Raw genomic sequence first — 15956 nt, forward strand, 5'->3', positions numbered from 1 at the left:
GGTCCCATTTCTCAGGTATATAGAGAACTGAATCAAATTCATAAGAATATGAGTCATTCACCCATTAATAAATGGTCAAAAGACAGTTTTCAGAAGAAATTAAAGCTATTTATAGTCATATGAAAAATGTCCTAAATCACTACTAATTAGAGAAATGCAAATCAAAACAACTCTGAGGTACCACTTCACACCTATCAGATTGGCTAAGATGATAGTAAATGAAAATGATATGTTGGAGGAGGTGTGGAAAAATTGGGACACTGATACCCTATTCACAGGGTTGTGAAGTGATTCAAACATTGGGGAGAGGATTTTGAAACTATGCCCAAAGGACTACAAAATGGTGCATGCCCTTTGACCCAGCAATATCACCACTTGTTCTATATCTCAAAGAGATAAAAGGAAAAAATATATGTACAAAAAGGTTTACGGCAGATCTTTTGGTTGTAGTAAAGAATTGGAAATTGAAAGGATACCAATCCATTGAGGAATGGCTGAACAAGCTGCAGTATACGATTATCGTGAAAGTATTGCACTATAAGATATGGTGAACCAGGATGCTTTCAGAAAAATCTTGCAAAGACTTACATGAACATATGCAAAGTGAAACAAGCAGAACCAGGAGAACACTGTACACGGTAACAACAATATCATATAGTGATCAACTGTGAATAACTTAGTTATTCATAGCAATGCAATGATCCAAAACAATTTTGAAGGACTTATGATGAACAACAATAACAACAAAATCAACCTCTTGAGAAAGAATCGGTGGCATATGAATGCAGATTGAAGCAAACTTTTAAAACTTTATTATTTTTTTTTTTTTTTGCAACATGGCTAATCTGGAAATGTTGTGGATGACTGCACATGGGCAATCTATATCAGATTACTCGCCTTCTCAAGGAGGGGTAGAGAAGGAAAGGAGGGATGGAGACAATCTGAAACTCCAAATTAAAAAAAAAATGAATGTTAACAATTTTTGTTTACATGAAACTGTGAAAAATAAAATAAAAACTAAATGGAAAAAAGTCAGGGGCACATCCCAAAAATCTTTTGGAATTAAAACAATTATTATAGCTGGGAATAAAAGTAGAAACATTCAATTCACAAAAAATGTCAAAACTTCCCATATACCACTGTGTCATATCATAGATTGGAACATTGAATTAAAATTTAGAAAGCTAAGAGGTTACAAGCAACCTCTCAGTTACTGGTTGATAACTGAGATTTACCTCATTCCATCACCCATTCGGTGTTCTCAGGACCACTAGCAAAATTCCCCTTCACCATTATGGAAAGCTCATTAGGAAGGTGGAATCAAATTTTATCTCCTTTAGAGATTTCTACTGAGGGCCCATCTTTTATCTAGAGGCTCTAAATTATAATCAGGTAACAGTCAATATTTATCAGGCTACACTATGTATCAGGCACTGTGACAACCACTGGAGATACTGCAAGAGGTCTCTGGGAGATGGGATGCTTGAATAATCAGGATTATTATGATAAACATATTATTTTTAAATGTTAATTCCAGCATTTCACCATACCAAATGCTTAATGATGATAGGTAAGATGGAAAACAGCTAATTATGAGGGCAGTAAGCCTGATCCTGAACACTTTCTGCTATAAAAAATGTCCTCTTTATAGATAACGTCTAAAGAGGGCCTATGGAGAAGAAGGCTGTGTTCTTTAAAGGCCTTGACAGTAACTACTATAGTAATTGACTTAACTGGCACTTCAATCTTGTATCCTGAACAGTTATCTTGCCCTTTGAGGAGGAAAGGTCACGTAATCAATCTGCCAATCAGGAGAAGGTAGAAAACCATGTAGGATCATATCATAATGATTGTTCAAAGGTATATACTTGGATTGGTACAAAGAACATGGTTGAGTAGAATTGGTTGCATTGTCCTTGATTAAGGAGATCATATTGTTCTGTGTTCACCAGAACAAAGCATTGCTAGTTCCCTTAGATTGATAGATTCCATTACCAATGTCATCTATTATTGAGAGAATCAACTTAGTTTAGCAATTCAATGGCGTCTGATGCCGTTGTTGGCCATACACATGCCTCACAAACAACAGTATGCAGTAGGAAATATCAAAAGAATCCCCAAATTAGCCCTTAATTAACCAATTCTGTTTTCTCCAAGTCCTGAATCACTCAGCCAAACCTATAATCAATACCCAGGAATCAAAATAAATAAAAGTCTTGCCTGCTCTATCTTTCAAGGCTCTCTTCCATATTCTAGCCATGCGATTCACATGGGAAGATATGTGAAGATCTCCATCCCTTAAAGTGTTCCCAGTTACTAGATGAAGAGCTGCTCAAGTCTAATGGTGAATAATTGCTTCAAAATGGGCAAAAACTTCTGGAAACCAAGTAAAATACAGTTCTTCAAGTGCTAGAGTCTCACAGGTAGAAGCCCATTTGACTAAGCTGAAGAGGCAAAACATTGGAGTTAGGACTGAAAGTCTCACCCTCTGGTAATGTCATGACTTATTCATAAAGGGTATTAACACTTAAGGTGGTTGGACAAACATGATTTTGGATGTATCATAATCCATCTTGTCATAGGGTCCATATTGCATTACTCAATTTATAATGGACAACTACAGATAAAAGGGCAATAAGTGTGACCTGGCATGACCCATTTGGCAGCAACCACGGCCCAAAAATATGATTCTTTCTCCAATATAGTATGATGAATGATCACTTCAAAGAACTGGATCCAGAAACCTAAGGGTCATTTGGGCAGGCCACCTTTTGATGCCTACCAAAGTCTCCATTCATCTTAGTCATTATGAACAGAGACTTATAAGAATGTAGACTCCTCAGGGTCTCATATGGGTATAAGTGGAAACACTGTTGGAAAGCTCCCTTTAGAGTTCTTTAGGGTTAAACAATAAGGTTATAGGCTCTTATAGCCCCCACTCAGAAGGACAGGTTTCCAAGTAACTCAGTAAACAGAGTCCCATAAAAATACCCACGTGGAGAGGAGAAATTCTCCATACCTCTGGGTTTCCCTGTTAGTCTATGGAGGGAAACAAGTTTCAATAGGTACAGAGAGTGTCAATTGCAGACCGCAGCCAGAGTCATCTGGACTCTTTCCACCTAATCAGTTCTTGAAAATTTTACTAACTGGCCTAAATTCTGAATTTTGTTAGGTTAGTCTCCCATTCCTTCTCTCTCACATGAGTCACATTTTAATTTAGAACCTCTCTCATTGTGGCCTTTTCTGGCCTAATAAATACCATTAATATAATGGTGGATACCATTGCCTTTTGTATCCATCTAGTGGAGTCCCTTTCAGGTCTCCATCTACCAATTGTGGCTGTATGAAGGAGAATTCAAATAACACTGAGGAAAGATAATGAAAATATCCTGACTTCCTTGCAAAGTAAAAGCTAAAACTGTTCTTGACTCATTTCATCCATAAGAATGGAGAAGAAGCCAGTGTTGAGATCAGTAACTCCATGCCACTCACCTAGCCAGAGCCTGGGCTGAACCACCATGTTGACAAAGTCAGGAACTGGTACAACAGTCAACAGGATGATTTCTTAATAAACTACTGTTGGTGCCCATGTATCATTAGTTTTCTTTAATGGCCAGTGTTATGATAGGAAGGCATCTCTTGTCAATCGGATAGAAATGACCTCTAACCTGTGGATGGCTGGAACCAAAAAAAGCAGAGTAGAGACAGGAGAGTTAAGAATCAAACAGAACTTTAATTTCCAGGTGAGGGAAATGACTTGCAAGCAAGAAGGGAAGTAGACATACATGACATGCCACCCTCACAGCCTTGGGGGGGAACTTGCTTCAGTGTTGGCAGTTCTCAGTACTTATACCAATGGCTGTGCAGTGAGCTATAGCCCTGAAAATGCTATATTGTAACAGCAAGAGTGAGGCAGGTCTGATTCATAGCAGGGCTTCATGACTAGACTGCAGGTACTTCTCTGAGCTCAGGGAACACCTGATGCTGGTCAAAGTAATGCAATGGTTATGTGAAACAATTTGGGGATTTTGCTGTGGTTGACATCATTCGAAGGATGACTGCAAAGGATTGTTATTATGCCAACCTCAGAACACAGATTGCTTGCTGGGCTTTAGCTCAGGGTGTCTCTTAATAGTATCATGGCACTGTATAATATACCACAATTTCCTTCATCTCCATTACCAAAAAAGGAAATAGCTTTTGCTTACTAACTCAGGAATCAATATTGTTTAACATGAGCTACATAAGACGGCTTAGGAAATTCTAAGGGCTTTAATTTAACTATTCACAATAATAGGCATAGAAGGTACCATATACAAACACTGACCATTAAGCTCTGATTCCCAAGAACTCATACTGTACCCATAATACCCTCATCAGTCACAGTTGATACCTATATGGGCATCTTCTATCCATCTACACTTGAGTAAGGATACTTATTTCCCCAGGGATTTACCCCTCCCCAAGGCTAGTAAAACTAGTGTACCCTTATGAAGCTGTTGAGGGTCTTCTGGTATAATACTAATCTGGTTCCAAGTACATAACATCCATTCTCTCTTTACCTTCTGAACCACATTAATTCAGTCATATGATCTCTAGCCACTTTGTGGTTCTCCAATCAAAATAGCCAAAGCCTTGGAGGAACCTTGGTCTTTGCCCTAGTAAAGCATCACTCATTCCAACAGTATCTCACACTTCAATACACAGAGATTTAGGTGGCTCTCAAAAACTAGATTGAGGGAAGAGGAAGAGGATTGATCAGATTGAGTATGGTTGTTGTCCTTCATTCTGAAAGAGGACCAAAATGACTTCACTATGTTGGGGTCAAGGTACTGTGGCTGATCAGACCAATACAAACTTGGAAAACCCTACCACAGGTTGGGAACAAATAGTCCATATTATTATTTGGAGTGAAGATGTCTCTAAACTTGTGCATCTCACATTTCTTTTGAGCTACTGCAATTCTGCATTGCACAAATACTGGGTATAGGCTTTCAGGAATTTCCAAAATTTTGGTGGAGCTAAAGAAAACTTACTACCTTGGTGCTGGATGTCCTGGTATGATTTGATTCAAAGGCTGACCATAAATTATTTTATCTATTCAATGTTTTAAAAACTATACCCAAAGTTCCTTATGGGAGAAAATATCATGATTCTCTGCCCACCTAAAATGACATCAGTATTTCTCTTCCTCCCATCATCCCCAAAGTGCCTATTTGAGTGGATGGTCCAGATTTTAAGAACAGCTGCTGAGGATGCCACCATTTCCCACTCAGACTGCACTAATTGATTTGCACAGGATTATATAGTTGGCCGATAATGGCCTATAGCTAAGAGTCTATCCAAAAGGCAAGATTTAATTGTATATGACACAGGCTCATCATAAGAAATAGGCGATCATGGGAAAGAGATACAAATCCAGTCTACCAGATCCATCACTTTAAAAAACTTCACCTTCCCTCTTTACTGTCCTCCGTTATGGAAATGGCTATTACCACTTCAGCTATATGAATCAAGTTTGTAGAACTCCCCTTTTATCTACTTAAACAAGGGACAAAGAACAACATCCATACGTAGGGCCCAATTGATTCAACTGATTTTACAAAAGCAAGACCTCTGTAAGCTCTTCCAGATGATAAGATCCTACATCTGTAATCATTTCCATTAGCTCATCTAGTTTTATGTAAGCTTATTGTCTAAATTTCTTTTGCATTTATACAAACTTCTTAATGTTCAAAATTCAGCTGTACTATGGCTCCACCACACTGGAAATTACCCACCCATAAGAAGTAATAGGAGAAGCCTGAGGTTTTCATTTTTTTGTCATCTGCTTTAATTCTTGCTCATAATTACCATTAATTTTTATTATCCTCTTGTACAGCCTTAATTTTTGCAGATCACAAGGCATTCTCCAGAGAAACCTCAAGATCAAAAATCATGCTTTCCACCTGTAGCCTATTATTCTTTGCCTTCATTAACAATGGACTCTTTCACCTGGATAATCAAGCAATTTGTTTTCGAGACATCTTTTTTAAGATTAAAAACTCATTTGCCTCTTCCTCTCATTATTTAATATACTAGGATAATTTACTTTAATCTCTCAATGTTATTAATACAATCTTTCCAACTCAATTTAGAAGAGCCTGAGAAGAAATTTGTTTGCACCAATCCCAATGGTCAAGGGGCACTTTCTATTTATTCTAAAAAGAGGGCTTCACATATATTTTAAACCCTTAGAAAGAAAATTTTGTTTTTAACCTTCCATTCACCCCCTCCCTTTCTTCCACAACACCCTTCCCCCACTTAAAATCATTTTACCCATAAGGCCATTGCAAAACAAACAAACAAACTCTCTGCTTTCAAGCACCAAAGATTGTAGAACAAATCTAATTCAAGTTCAAAGGCTTAAAAACATAATGAACCCTAACAGAAGATTAAAAAACTGCAGTTAAAAACCACTTTACCGAATCAAAGATTAAAAGAGTCAATGAAAAGGATATAAAGTTTGAAACCATACTCACTTTCCCCTGGAAAAGGAACGCAGTTAAAGAGAGCAGGAAAATTCCAACACTGCCGACCTGGTCTGGCCTTTTATACTTTAAGCAGCAAAGAACCAAAATGGACTCCCAGCTCTCTTAAAGGCCCAGCTTTTCATAACCCATTAAAAAAAGGTTGCTTCAACCTCAGTGAGGGAAGGGGAAGGGGAAGGATTTGCCTTATTCATTCAAATGTGTTCAGGACTCAAAGGATAACAGACAACATAAAAACTATGGAGAAATAGATTCAAATAATGATGGTGATAATAATTCATGTTTCTATGTTTTAAAGGTTATTAAGCCCTTTTATGGGGCTATTTCATTATTCTTAGCGTATAGGACATTTCTAGATACTAATGAAATCCACCTATGAGGTCTAGGAGTCCCTATGATTCCTCAAATTCTTTTTTCAAATTTTAAATAGTCTGTAATACTGGAGAGCTTGGACTTTATTCAATCCACAATAGTGAGCTTTTGAAGGTATGTGAGCAAGTAAATGACATGATGAAAGCAGTTTTAAGAAAATTAATCTGGAAGTAGTGGTCATGATGGACTGGATTAAGGGAGAACCTAGAGAAAAGGAGATGAGATTGGAGGCTTTGGCAACAATTACTATGGGAGAGGGTTAGAATCTGAATTGAGCTGGTGGCAGTGGGAATAGAAAGAAAGGGGAGAAGGTAGGAGACTTTAAGGAATGATGATTGGTTAAATATTGGGGGAGGCAAAGATAAATTTTTGAGACTTGAGTTACTAGGAGAATCATGCTATGACTGACAGAAATCAAAACCTTAGGGGAGAAGGTTGGTTTGTGAAATGTGGGGCAAAAAGGGAATCAAGGACTGAAAAATTTAGCAATGAAAATAAGGTGGGAAATAAGGTAGTAGCTAGAGAGTGCTACATAGTTTAGCATTTTTTTTTTTCAGTATGGGAGAACTTTGGGTATGTTTAAAGGTAGAATTGTTGGAGTGGGACAGTCAGAGTCAATCAACATTTGTTATGGAACTATGTACCAAGTACTGTGCTGAGTGCTGGCTACACAAAGAAAGCCCTTAAAAATCCACAGAAAATGGGGGAAGATAGTATACAAAAAGAAATAGAAAATGGGGAAGGGGAGAAGGGTACATGGTGAAGAGTCAGGATAAAGTTCTGGAGCCAGGGTGGAAAATGATCTGAAGAGATAAGAGTTGAGTTTCTGGAGATTATAAAGTCCAGCAAAGCATCAGGATGGGGAATGAAGATTGAAGGTGTAAAGAGAGTACAGATAATTAAAGGATCAATATGCTGGAGGAGGCAGGGGATGAAAGGGTTAGCGTCTTAAACTTAAAAGGAAAGATTGAAAGAGTGGTCATAGGTAGAGTGTATTTGTATAGAAAAGTAGGATAGTTGAAGGAACTTTCACAAATTTAAATCAATTTCAATAAAGGATCAAGTGAGATTATGTACCAATAATAAAGGGAGAATAAATATGATAGGAGGCTTCAGGAGAATGGAAATGTTTTGGAATTGTCACTATTCATTCCTCTCCTGACTCTGCTTCTTACCACCATGCCTCAGCTGCTACTTCACCCTAAAAGTTCCTCCATTTTTGAGGAAGGGCTCAGGCCAACCATCCTTTATTGCTTTCTCAGCTGTGCTTCTGACTCTCCCAACTTTGCTGATATAACCCCATTTGTGTACTTTTGTCCTTTATTCAGTGTTGTCTTATCCCATTAGAATGTAAGCTCCTTGAGAGCAGGAACTCTTTTTTTCTTTTTCTTTTTCTTTTTTTTTTTGCTTATGTTTGTATTCTGAGCACTTGGTATGGTCCCCTCAAATTCAAAAGCTTATTGGCTTGAATGTGAGAAGTACTAGGAAATCAAGCAGAAATAAATAAGAGGATTGCCCTTTAGTATCAAGAATACAGGTGAGGGTGAGGATGAATTTATCATGGGTCCAATGAACTTTATTCCACTAACTTTCTATAGCAATGCTCTGAAGTCTGAGACAAAGAGAGGGGAGGTTTGGAGAGACAAAAGCTTGAGGGTTGCCATAGGAGGCCTAAGGAAGGAATCGATAGAAACCAGGATGTTAAGTAAAATGGACACTGTCACAACCAATTATAGGAAGATATCAAACTGGGTAAAGTGAGCTTTTCTTAAAATAAAAATTGCAATAAAACAGCAAAATAGATTCAATAATGGTGTGAGAGGTGAGAGAAAGGAAAAAGAAGTTTTAGAATGGAAGCAGTAAGTTGAAAAGCTATGTAACACTACCTATATCCAAACATCTGACAATATATAGAAATGCTTTGGTGGGTAGACTATGCAGATACGGGATTTCATCAATGTCAGAAAACTCCTAGAGTGGTAACTCTTTCCACCAACGTAAATCACAAATAAGCTAAAATAAGTCCTAAGGAATCACTTAAGATACACACAGGTTAAGCAACTTGCTCAGGGTCTCAACAGTTAATAGCTTTCAGGTTTTGAACTCAGGTCATTAGGATTCTCTATTACATCAGGCTACTTTTATGGATAGATATAAAACCAGAAATTATGAAGAATCCCAAGTTTATCATAAATGGTAAGACCAATTTCTAAAATCATGTTTAATTGATATCTAATTTGTAGAACAGCAAGAAGGCCCGTGTCGTTGATTCTCAGAGTGCTTTAAGCAAAATAAGGTATAATAAAACTGGTAAAGTAGGAAGAGCCAGATTATAAAGGGATTTAAAATCCCAGCAGGATTTTATATTTGATTTTGGAGTAAACGAGAGCAATTAGAGTTTATTGAATGTAGGGGAGAGGGAGTAATATGATGAGAACTTTACCTTATTAATGAAAATGTGACAACTGAATAGAGGATGAATTGGAGTGGGGAAAAGTCTGAAGCAAGAAGACCTACCAGCAGGTTTTTGCCATAGTGCAGGGGTGAAGTGCTAAAAGCCTGCAGCAGGGTGGTGCTCCCTTTCTCAGAGATGTTACAAAGGTAAAAACAGCAGGATTAAATGACAGATTGGATAGGGGTGTGGGATGAAAGAATAAGGAATCAAGAATAAGTTGTGAGCTAAGGTGTCTTGGAGGTCGGTGATGCTCTTAACAGTAATAGTTAGGAAGTAACGGGGAGAGAGGAAGGTTTTGTGGAAAAGATAACTGGAGAAATGTTCTTAGCAGTGGATCTGAAAGAACAAAACTAGCCAATGCAGTTGATACTCAAGGAAATAGCACATCTGGCCTCTTTTGATAAATTTAAGCAAGTTCACCAAATGAACTATATCCTTGGGGACCCAACGAATTGGCTGATGTGGTTACTCAGTCATTGTCAATATCTACAAGGCTGTAGAGAATGGGTGATATACCAGATCTGGAGACAGATACATGTGCCAAGTTTTGGAATAACCTTAGGACGACAAAGTTGAGTTTGATTCTTGGAAAGATTCTTTTTTCTCTAAATAGTATTTTATTTTTTTTCCAATTACATGTTAAAATAATTTTAACATTCATTTTTAAGAAAATTTTTGAGTTCCAATTTCTCTCCCTTCTGTCCTCCCTCCCTGAGATTATACATGTGCAGCCATGTGTAACATGTTCCCATATTAGGCATATTGGGAAGGAAAACACTAATCTTGGGAAAATTCTAAAACAGATAATTAAAGAGTTAGTAAATATTGAGAAAAAGGAAGTTGTGATTACCAAGATCCAGAATGGCTTCATTATTGATAGGTAATGACAAATTAATCCTCTTTCTTTACTTTTTGGACAAGGGAGTATTGTGGATATAGTTTACCTACTTTTAGGTAGGTAGGATGAAGAGATACAAATTAAATGATAATACAGTTAAATATATTTGAAACTGCCAAATAAATAGACTCAAAAAAGTTTTTAATGGCTCATGTCAACTAGGAGGAGATCTCTAAATGCCCTAGAGATTTGTGCTTAGTCCTGTGCAACTTCACACTTTTACCAATGACTTGGATAAAGGTATTCATGGCATGCTCATCAGATTTGTAGATGACATAAAGCCAAAAAGCAAGGGTAAAGGGTACACCACTCAGTATCCACAAAGATCTTTATAAACCTTAGAGCAATATGCTCAATTGAAAAGGGTAGTAGTAAATAGGGATACATGTAAGGTCTTACACCTGGGTTCAAAAAAAATCAATCTCACAAATTCAAGATGGAGGAAGCATGACTAGGCAATAGCTTTTACTCTGGGGTAAAAATCTGGGGCTTTTCATCATTTAGAAGAAGCAGCTAGCCTTGGATGAATTCTGTTTGTCTGTAAACGACAAAATCAAGAATGATGAGTGGAAATTACAAGGAGGAAAATATGTAGGCTTGTTGTAAAGAGAAAAATTCCTAATAATCAGAGCTCTCCAAAATAGGAGGTAGTGTGTTATTTTCACTGGGTCTCTTCAGGTAAAGATTGGATGAGTATTTGTTGGGCATATTTAAGAGGGACTCTGTATAAATAGGTTGGATTAGATGGCTGTTAAAGTTCTAGACGACTCTTAACATTTTCTGATTATGTGGAAAGGTAGTTTCAATTTAGATCATGTAGGGCTCTGAATGCCATACTAAGGAGTTTGAATTTTATTCTAAAGCCAATGAAGAGCCACTGCAGAATCTAAGCAGGGTAGAGGCATTATCAAAAATGACTTTAGAAATATAGCCAGCATCAGTTGTGTAGGAAACCTTGTCTAGAGGCAGAGAGACCCTCTATGAGGATATTACAATAGTCCAATCAAAGATAAGGAGGGCCTGAGCTAGGTGATTAGTACTGAAAATGGAAAAGAGAAACCCCAGAGACATTTTGGAGAAAAAAATGAACAAAAATCAGTTACTAGAAAAGAATTGGAGATGACTAAAGAAATTTGGAATCTGGGGACTAGATATATTATTGATACCATATTAGAAATAGAAAATCAGAAGAAAGAGCAGGTTTGAGAGGAAAAATAACTCAACATTAAGTTGAGTTTGAGTTTCTAGCATGAGCAGTTTCCACTAGGTACATGGAAATGCAAGACTGCAGGTGAAGAAAAAGTATGGTGGTAAAGCGGTGTAGCATTATCCATACATTTTATACTATATATATATATATACATATATGCTTATAGAACCATAAAAGCTGTACAATTAGATGAGATTGCCAAAGAAGAAAGTAAAGGATCATTAGAGAATTGGACCATAGTCTGAGTCCTGGGGTTATGCCTAATTTTGGGAGCTAGAAGGAGGAAGAAGAAGCAACCAAGTAGATCAAGAAGTTATGGAGGGAGGAGAACGAAGTACTGTTGCAGAAACAGAAAGGAGAATTTCAAGGGGCAGGAATAAACTGTCAAATGTTGTAAAGTGGTCAGAAAGAATGAGGAATCACTTGAAAACAAAGTAGATTAGACAATTATGAAGTCTTTGAAGCAGCATAGTGCAATGGAGAAAGAACTGAGTCTGAAATCTGGGTTTGAAATCCTGCCAGTTATGTTACTGCCTCAGGCAATTTACTTCAACTGTCTGAGTGCACTGGATACCATACTGCACTGGGAGGTAGGAAAATCTATGCTCAAAGGCAGCCTTGGAAGCTTACCAGCTGTGTGACCTTGGACAAGTCACTTCATGTTTGCATCAGTTTCCCTAACTGTAAAATGGGGATCATATTATCACCTATCTTACAGGGCTATTGTGAGGATCTAATGAGATTATTATTTATAAAAAATGCTTAGCACAATGCCTGGCACATAGCAGGTGCTATGTAAGTGCTTATGTCCTTCCCTTCCTCCGATATGAGGGGTTTGGACTAGATGGCCTCTGAAATCCTTTCTAGCTCCAGAAAAATATATATTTTTAACAGAAAGGTGAAGTTGGAAAGCATATTCCTAGATTTAAGAAATGGATGTATCCTGAGAAAGGAGGAAAAAGCATCAATAGTCTACTCTTTAGAGGTATACCATTGGCAGTGAAAAAAAAAAGAGAGTAGAGGAAAAATTTCTTTTAGCTGGAAGAGATATACTTTTTTGTAGGTCAAAGGGAAGAAGCTGGCAGAGAGGGAGAGGTTAAAGAGACAAGATACGCAACAAATGTCCTGGCAAAGGGAGAACAGCATCCAGGACACAATTGGATACATTACTCTCAGGAGAAGGGGGAGTGTGTGTTTTCTTCTCTGAGGCAGGAGGAGAAGGAAAAGACAATGGATGAGGGTATTCAAATAATGAAATGAGTGTGTGTTATCGCAGATTTACGAGTCCCCTCCAATGATGCAGATTAGAATCCATCCATGCCTACCCATCCTGTGTATCTCTTATCCAAGTCTTTCCCATAGGTTTTGCCATAGAGGATAAGCCCAATGTATTGGAGGCCTTCTTCAGTTTTTCCTTACATTGTAAGGTGGCCCTAGAGCATTCATACCACCCAGCAGTAATCCTTCACCAATGACACTCATTATTTCTTCCTATTACATCTTTGATGACATCTTTTGATCCTGTTCATTTTTTCCAGAGTTCAATATTGGTAATATATTTCAGCCAGCCCACATCCACCGTGTACTTCTATACTGAGCTCTGTATGATACTGATTTTTAATTCTTCTTTAATTCTTCTGTTGTTATTTTCTGCCTCATTATCAGTGGGTCTTTGGCTTTAAAGGGAATTTTGAACTCATTAAAGAAACTTTACAGTGAACCAAATTAAATACCATGCATACCAATCCCTCAGTGCTTCTAAGATCCTAAGGTACTATTTATTATTTTTATTCTTAAAAGTTTCCAGAGATGTTACAATTTCCTTTACAAAAACGTTGAATTGACGTCTCCTCCAGCAAAAACCTATAACTTATACCAAACCTAACAATGATCTATAAATAAAAAAAGAAACAATAATGACTTTTTCCATCCCAGAACTACACAGAAAATCAGCCAGCAGCCCAGGAGCAATAGGAAAGTGGCCTGCCAGCAAAACAAAGGCTTTAGTCAGCAAACAAACCCACACCCTCCCAACAAGACCAAAGAAAGGCCAGGGACATATATAGCCTTCAAGGGCTCTCTGTGGGAGCTCCTCCTCCTTCCAAAAACCCTAGGTTCCTTGTAAACCCACAGTGGAGGAGGTTTAGGGAGTATCCCTATCCAATGTGGGCATGGCAGCCTAGATACTAGGGCTCTGAGTACCCTAACACCCTGTGCTAATATATCATCTAGATCTCTAAAGATTCAGTGCTCTGAATTTCGAAGACCTAGGGCCAGGTGTAACACCATGAGTTAAAAATCTAAGTCCATTTAATCAGTCAATCCAAATAGGGCTCTCTCTCCTGAATGGCACAAAGTCCTAACTTAGGAAATAACTCTGGAGATATGAGTATGATAAGTATGAAACTTATTTGAAATTTAGAGATCCACAAAAAGAAAAGAATAACTCCATAACAATTGAAAGTAGAGACTCAAAGGAAAAATTATATTTGTCAAAAGAACTAAATATAGTAAGAAAAAATTAATAGATAAAAAAGAAATAAAAACTGTGCATGAAGAATTAGAAAAAAACAGCTTAGAAGAGAATGGGGTCAACATTATTCAAGTAAGATACTGATCCAAAACTAGATAGATCAAACAGAAATAGAGAAGAAAATAAAAACTCACCTAGAAAACATAGCAAGGAGATACAATTTAGGAATCACTAGACTCCAGGATATCATTTTTTAAAAGCCTAGAAATTATATTTCAAGAAATCATAAATGGAAACAGCCCTGACCTATCTGAACCAGAGGGAAAGAATTCATTGATCACCTTCTGGTGGAAACTTTAAAAGGAAAGATCCCAGAACTGCCATAGCCAAGATACAGGGTCCTAAGTCAAAGAAAAACAAATACCACCAGTCCCCAAAAAGAAGCAATTAAATAACAATGAAATACAGATCAGATCCTGAAAGATCTGGCAGCTGTTAATAACTAGAAGAGTTCTTGGAATATAATATTGCAAAAAGCAAAAGATAGGCTTAAAACCAAGAATGACTTACCCTGTAAAACTACAGGGGGAAAAAATAGACTTTTAATAAAATAGATGTTCAAGCAATTCAGATGAAAAGATAAAAGCTGTGTAGGAACTATTAAATAAAAACAAAAGTGAAGAGAAGCCTAGAAAGATTATTTTATTTAAGAAATTAGAAAAAGCAATATGATTATGTGGTGCTTAGTACAGCTCCTGATACATCAGGCAATTAATGCTTGGTGATGAGTAAGTGTGCCTTCAAAACCTTAATGTCATCAACGGATACTGAGGAAGTTAAATAAGAACAAAGAACATGATGGTGGACTGGTCCTATTCCAAAGGTTTTAACAGAACAAGAAGGAAGAGTTAAAGGAATATATTAGTGTCAAAAGGAGGAAAAACGGGGGTTATTTTTCATAATTCAAGTAGCTAAAATGGACAAAATCTGGTTGAACATTTATACACACAGTTTAATATAGAAATATATTAAATTCAACAGGGAAACAAGTGGATGTTGTCATAGAGGAGGCGGATAATATCATACAAGGAAATCTCAATCAAAAGAAAATTCCTAATCCTAAAGAGGATATAGAATGGGAAGAAAGGGGTGGAGAAGGGATGGGAAGAGAGTGGAAGTAGGGAGAAGAGAGGGGGAGGGAATTGGATTGAAAGGGAAGAGGAAAGAAGACAAAAGAGGTAGGAAAGGAGGAAAACAGGAAGGAAGGAAGGGTGGAAAGTGGAGGGGAAAGGACATTTATCCAGAGGATATATGATGAGGGATGTTAATCTAACTCCTTAAAGAAAGGTGATTGTCTCAAAGTATTAAAAGAGGCATACATTTTTTGACATGACCATTCATTTTGCTTGACTGTATTACATGTTCCTTCCCCTTTCCTTCTCTCTCTTCCTTTGAGAACCTGGATACTGTCCAGATAGGGTTAGGATGACTGATGGCAAAAACAAAAGAAGAGCCATTGAAACACTTTTTTTTTAATGTACAGGTTGGAAGTATGAACAAGTAGGACAGTTTTTAAAATAATTTGTGGAATTTGTTATATACATATATATATTAAAAACAAGCAGCATGAAATGTAAAGTTATTGCTTTATTACAATCCTCTTTTGGTGGTTTGTTGAATATACGGAAATGTTCTTTTTTTGATGGTTAAGTTCAAAATAAAATGTATGGAAGTGTCATAACTATTATTATCACAAAGTTCTTTGTACATGCCCAGTTCACTCCATGGGAATATATGTCTGTCCAGTACCATGGTTTCACAATTGAAAGAGTCTAGCAACTCACATTTCCTATCCAATATACTTGAAGCTATTTTAAGTGCCACTTTAGCCCTCTCATCACCAGAATAGGTAACTTTATTTCCTATAGCTTTCATCTTAAAAGTGATTTTCTAATTCTTTGTGTTTTTGTTCTTTTCTCAAAAAATAATATGGCTAAGTAATGTCTGAACAAACTATA

The 15956-nt window shown here is 37.1% G+C and overlaps 1 protein-coding gene across 1 annotated transcript in view; it reads right to left on the bottom strand.

The window, feature by feature from the left end:
• The window catches only part of LOC140514525 (tropomyosin-like), a 32380-nt gene extending 25776 nt beyond the window's left edge, over positions 1-6604 (bottom strand). Inside the window, exon 1 of the mRNA XM_072624975.1 lies at positions 6522-6604. The gene's annotated coding sequence lies outside the window, so the exon portion shown is untranslated. The remainder of the gene's footprint in view (positions 1-6521) is intronic.
• Positions 6605-15956: the final 9352 nt, after the last annotated feature.

The sequence above is a fragment of the Notamacropus eugenii genome, chromosome 7 (genome assembly GCF_028372415.1).
Source record: "Notamacropus eugenii isolate mMacEug1 chromosome 7, mMacEug1.pri_v2, whole genome shotgun sequence".
In the NCBI taxonomy this organism is placed as follows: Eukaryota; Metazoa; Chordata; class Mammalia; order Diprotodontia; family Macropodidae; genus Notamacropus; species Notamacropus eugenii.